This window comes from Eleutherodactylus coqui, chromosome 8 (genome assembly GCF_035609145.1).
Source record: "Eleutherodactylus coqui strain aEleCoq1 chromosome 8, aEleCoq1.hap1, whole genome shotgun sequence".
In the NCBI taxonomy this organism is placed as follows: Eukaryota; Metazoa; Chordata; class Amphibia; order Anura; family Eleutherodactylidae; genus Eleutherodactylus; species Eleutherodactylus coqui.
Window position 1 is genome coordinate 98,425,007 of NC_089844.1, and position 6,000 is coordinate 98,431,006.

Genomic DNA, 6,000 nt, shown 5'->3' on the forward strand with positions numbered 1-6,000 from the left:
AAATGCGCATGAGAAATCCGCACGTGCCGTGGACATAAGGCCTAAGAGAGTGGATTGTTCAGAAGAGTTATTTAAATGCCACTTGTTGTGAAAGTTAGTATTCATAAAGCCTGGATGACCACTTTAAGGCTGGGTTCACACAGGGCAGATTTGCCATGACCGCCAGTACCGGTGTGGGCCAACCATATGGATGAGATTTGTCCAAAATCTCGTCCACACAGGACGGCCAATCCGTCGCGGCAAAGCCCCGGCTGCAGCATGTCTATTTTGTTTTCCATTGCGGCCACACTCCTCTCTATGGGAACGACGGCCGCAACAGGAAAACATGCGGCCAAGCCGCTCCAAAACCCACAGCCAAGTGCCGTGGGTTTTGAAGATGCGCTTTCCCAGCAGAAATATCGCATTTTTTCACTGCGGCAAAACCATGAGATTACCAGCAGGATTCCGACCCGTGTGAACCCAGGGTAAGAGTGCATTCACATGTTGTGGAAACGCTTCAGATTTTCCACTGCAGAGAGTTTTACTATGAAAGTGAATGTGAGTAAGGCCTCCCTCACACAGGGGTTTGCAGAAACGCAATGATTTTTAATGCTGTGTTTACTGCAGTGTTAGCAGCGCTGACATGTGTTTTGCCAGCCAAGGAAGCTGAAAATAAGATTTAAAAAAAAGCAATACTCACTTAGCTGGCACTGTCTGGGTCCCCCCTGCTGCTCCCATGAGCTCTGGGCAGGCTTTTGGGTAATTGTCATCGCCGACAGAGCATCTCTTGATGGTAACGAGGTTTAAAGGCCCCACCTCCAGCAAGAGAATGGCTGTGATTGGCCAAGCCAGTGTTCAAGGGAACCAATCAGAACAATCTTTAGCTGGAGGCGGGGTCTTCAACCCCCATTACTAGCAAAAGATGATCTGTCGGCGCTGACAAATGCCCGGGGGCCTGCCGGGAGCTCTGAAGAGCAGCAGACGGCGTCAGGGTTATTTTTTAATATCTATTTGACTCACTTTTTTCTGTTTTTTAGTTTTATTGGCGGTTAAAAAAAATTATTTTTTTTAATCATTTCTAGGTTTTTTTTAGTTATTATATTTACGCTAAAATAAAGTATAGGAACGGGTTCCTCATTTTGTTTTGGACATTTTGATATATAGTATGTATGGTTTTGGTTTACAGGGTGCATATAGCGACGGTTTTGGGTTATTTTCTTTCTTATGTATATATTGTTGCTTTATTCTGTAATTCTTATTTACTTGTGTATGGAATCATGTTTTACTATCTATGTCCCCCATGATGTCATACAAGACCTCTGGGGGACATTCACGTGTTCTTTTTTTTCAGTTTGATATTTTCCCACTGTAGCTGGAGCATCCATATGAGTCCCAGTTACAGAGGAAAACATCCCCTATCGTGACATTAGTCACTGGCAGAGCTGATCAGGGTCTTCTACGACCCTGCAGCTCTGCTGTAGCAGGGAATCCCGGTAGTCACGTGATCTCCGGGCTGCAGCAGTGGAAGAAACACTTCCACCTTCACTTTTAGTACATATCACTTATTGAGCAATGTGTACTGAAGAAAGGAGGAGGCAAAAAGCATTAAAACCCACTTCTCTCTCCCCCTCGGGGTTATCAGCTGTGACTAACAGCTGACAACCCCTCCTGCTGCTGATTTATTACAGAAGCTGGAGGCTTTAAAGGGGTTGTCCCGCGACAGCAAGTGGGGTTAAGCACTTCTGTATGGCCATATTAATGCACTTTGTAATATACATCGTGCATTAAATATTGGCCATACAGAAGTTAGACACTTACCCCCTCCGGGTGCTGGCGTCCCCGTCTCCATGGCGACGATCAAACTTCTTCTCTGGTCGCACGAACAGTCGGGCTTGCGCAGACAGGAATCCCCTTCTGGAAGGTCCTTGCTCACGAGCTGCGTCCTGGCTACTCCCCCTTAGCGTCATCGCGTAGCTCCGCCCCGTCACATGGTGCCGATCAGCCAATGGAGAAGAACATCCATGGTGCACCATGGAAGAAGACCCGCAGTGCACCATGGGAGAAGACCAGCGGTGCACCTTGGGAAATGACGGCGGCCATCTTGGAAGAGGAATTTTTATAACTTCATGAAACGATCTAACGGTGAGTAGAAACTCTCTTTAAAAATCGCTTTCCACGGGTAGATTATCATGTTTGCTTTAGGAGGGGGACTGGGCAGAGAAAAAAATTTACAATTTTGCCGCAGGACAACCCCTTTAATCCTCGCTGTAATTTTACATACGGCTAGGCTTAAAGCCCAGGACCAAGCGCCACATATTTACAGTGCTTGGTACTAAACGAGTAAAGGTAGTGTAGCTAGTGCTCCCGTTAGCGCTGTCAAAAATGTGGTACCACGCTGTGCCACATTTTCAGCAGCGCTGAAACCGCTGCCAATTCATTTCAATGGGCGACGCAGGGCTGAACATGGCCCAAAATAGAAATACATCGCTGTCAAAGCGCAGCATTGAAGACGCTGCATTTGGACGTTGGTGTGAGCAGCCCCCTTGAAATGAATGGGAGAGTTGTATAGCATTTAGCGCAGTGCTGTAAAGGCAGCGCTAAATGCTGTACAAAAACGTCTTGTGTGAGGGAGGCCCAAAGCAAATACTGCTCACATGTAGAGGAAAAGATGTTGAAGATCTTCTGCTGTAACTGTATTGTAACTCTAACCTGCGGTTTTGCTGGAGATCCGCTGAGAAAATTCTGCAACGTGTGAACATAGCCCAATTCAGGTCAGACCCCCAAATTATTTCAAAATTAAAAATTCAGACCACAATTTTCAGACTTCAGACAATACCCGGGATATCAAAATTCACAGCAGGCCATATTAAACCCTAATACTTCGAGACATCACATCAGATCGCTTCGATTATCCACCTCTGCTCGATTCCAGAATCTCTTCTGCAGGCCTGGCTCCTCCCCGCCTCTGGATGCCATGAGTGGTGGCACTCAGATCTGCAGAGGAGCAGGTGGGAGTGAGAAGTAATTACAGGGGTTGTTCGTTTACAGGACAACACAGCCCCTGTATCACCAACGGTGTAAAATAACCAAAAGACCTGTACTTACCTCATCTGCCATGGGGATCCAGCCCTGCTGTCCTCCCGAAGTTGGTTGTAGAGATGATGTCACAGGAATTCAGCTGACAGCTGCAGCATCACCGCCCGGTCTCCTAGCATCAGCTCTCACATTCTGGGCACCATGATGCCAGGAATTCAGAATGTTGACGCTGCAGACTCTGATTGCCTGCAGTGGTCAGGTGACTTCCTTCAGCATCATCTTCTGCTACAAACACCAGAAAACCGGTGGAGCTACAGCGGCAGAGATGGGGCAAGTACTGTTCTTTTTGTTATTTTAACACAATTAGTGGTATACAACCCGTTTAATTAATATCACCCAATACCTGTTGCACACATCAAACACAGGGGCCAGAGACCACATCCAGCCCGCCACCTCATTTTATGTGGCCTGCTGGCCGTGCAGCAAACTAACAGGCATTCCACCTGACAAACCTGGCTGCTGACCTCTTTCACCCGGCGTCTTCGTGCGCCGCCGTCCTGTACGCAGCACAGATGCTAATGGGAGAGGTCAGCAGTCACAGACTCATCAGTGCTGCTGCCATACTGGAGCTACAGTTGGGTGAGTGGAATGCTTGTAAGGATGCTGGTCGGTGGAAGGCCAATAGAGAGTTCACTTATAACTACTAAGATCACTACTGGGCTCACTACTACTACTGGGACTACTATGGGGGTTATTACTACTAGGGCCACTATTACTTCTGGAGGCCACTATGGGGTGAGGGGGGGGGGGGGGGGACTATTACTACTGCTGGCCACTATGGAGGACGCTACTACTACTGGGACGACTATGGGGGACACTATTACTACTACAGGTACTATTACTATACAGTCTTACAATTACAATCGGCCCTTTGAAGGCATCCATTACCCTGATGCGGCTCTCGGTGAAAAGGAGTTTGACACCCCTGACCTATGGGATTAATACCAAAAGGAACGTCCAAGAAATACTGCTGACCTGGTGTCTACATTAGAAGTTAGTGACATTCCTGTGACAGTTGCCTACACAGATCTATTGAAGTATAGTTGCCATTTAGATAAACAATAACTACTCTATTTACCAATCAACAATAAGGCTGGGTTCACACAGGGCAGATTTGCCGCACTTTTTCCGTTGCAGTTTTGCCGCAGAAGATCTGCTTCTGCGGCAAAACCGCTTCAAAGGTTAATTTTGGCTTGCGGATTTTCGTGCAGAAAAATCCGCAAGTGGTTTTTTCCGCAGCGCTTTTTTTACTTTTTTCAGCGGATTTTGGTGCGGATTTTGCTGGGTCCATAGAGGTCTAAGGACAAAAAAGCGCTTCGGAAAAGACAGTAGAATGGACATGATGCATCTTTGAAAACCGCGCCGCAGTTGCATTTCCGCACTGCGGCTGTGCGGGAAAAATCCACCCTGTGAGAACAGCTTTTTGCCAAAACTCATTTGTGCTGCATTGCACTGCAAACGCAGCGGTTTTGCCGCAGTGCGGATATGCAACGGCAACCCGCGGCAAATCCGCCCTGTGTGAACCCAGCCTAAGAATGCCTCCCAGCTGGAGACGTGTACAATGTAGCCAAAAATGTATCTACCTGAATTATTGGGGTGTTTTTCTTCTATCTGCTAGTCTCTCCTCCTTGCCGAGTGGGTGGGCTCTTCTGGCTGTCACGTCCAATTACACGTCTCCCCACCAACCTTCCTCCCTCTCGAAGCATTCTGCCTCACATCCATGCTGAGGCTAAGAGTGTGCAGCTGCATCCCCCTACTCCCTCTAGGGTTTACAATGAATTTGTTGAGGGATATCAGAACTACAGTCTACCGAGAGCCGAGAAGGGTGCCACTTCTCTGGAATATGTTCATCCCTAGCAGGAGCAGTGTAGTTACATCATGTCACAGTTGAGGCCAGCGGTAACTTACTTTACACTCGGCCTGAGGGGTGTTTGTTATAGATTTTGCATTGGGGGGTCATGAGCCTCATGTGACACTTCCAAAGTACAGTTTACATTAACTCCGCCATTTACAACACGTCTTGCAGGATATTCTCTCCTCCTTCTCTCATCTCACAAGATATCTTCCAGATGAACCCTTGGGGAGGAAAGAGTTAAATGCGTCATGCGACCAGAGGAGCGTGCAGAAGGCAAGCTGCAGCCAAGGATGTGGTCTGTCACTGTAGATGGCAGATTCATTTACAAGAGGAAGGGGAAAAAAACACTCCTTCCAGATCGGGAGCCATTCAATGTGATTTTGCAGTTTTTCCAACGATGAGCTCATCTCTGGAAAGTTAACCCCTAAACGGCTTTGACATTACAGAAGCATATACAATGCAATGATAAGACAAAGGGAAATATTGGATCAGGTGTCTAACGCAGAACTAAGAAATAACCATAAGCGGAAAACTGCATTTATTACAGACTATATAGGACTATGGATGATGAAGGAGGACCAAGTGCAGCTCCCATCCCCTCTGTGTACACATGTCATCATACATGAATGCAAGCCACATACCTGTGCCATCATCTGTGTGAAGCCTGTATGGGGGCTGTGCCTTCATCTGTGTGCAGCCTGCAGGGGGGCTGTGCCTTGTGTCCTCACCAGCAGCTTGTAGACTTCCCTCTCCATGGCTTGCTCATTCTGCATTGCTTCCCTGTTTACAGTCTCCCAGCCTCAGTCCTCCGCTCTTCTCCGTCCCCCGTGCAACAAGGAAGCTAAAAATAGTTCCAGCCTGAAGCTTTCTCTCCCGTCTAGCCGTGTATGGCAGGCAGGATGTCACATGCGCTGCTGCTAGGAGTGTGCTAACACCCCTTTATTACAGCTGTGTACCCCTATTGTACATTAGCTGCACCCCACCTACTAGTATTATAAGCACAGCTGAGGAGCCCCCATAATCCCTGCCAGCCACACAAGTGTTAGGGCTCCTTTACACGAGCGTACGAT

General features: G+C 47.7%; 1 protein-coding gene across 2 annotated transcripts in view; it reads right to left on the reverse strand.

The window, feature by feature from the left end:
* The window catches only part of PLEKHM3 (pleckstrin homology domain containing M3), a 180,317-nt gene extending 174,568 nt beyond the window's left edge, over positions 1–5,749 (reverse strand). For both annotated transcript variants that reach the window (XM_066576110.1, XM_066576112.1), the window contains exon 1: positions 5,572–5,749. The gene's annotated coding sequence lies outside the window, so the exon portion shown is untranslated. The remainder of the gene's footprint in view (positions 1–5,571) is intronic.
* Between the last annotated feature and the right edge of the window lie 251 nt (positions 5,750–6,000).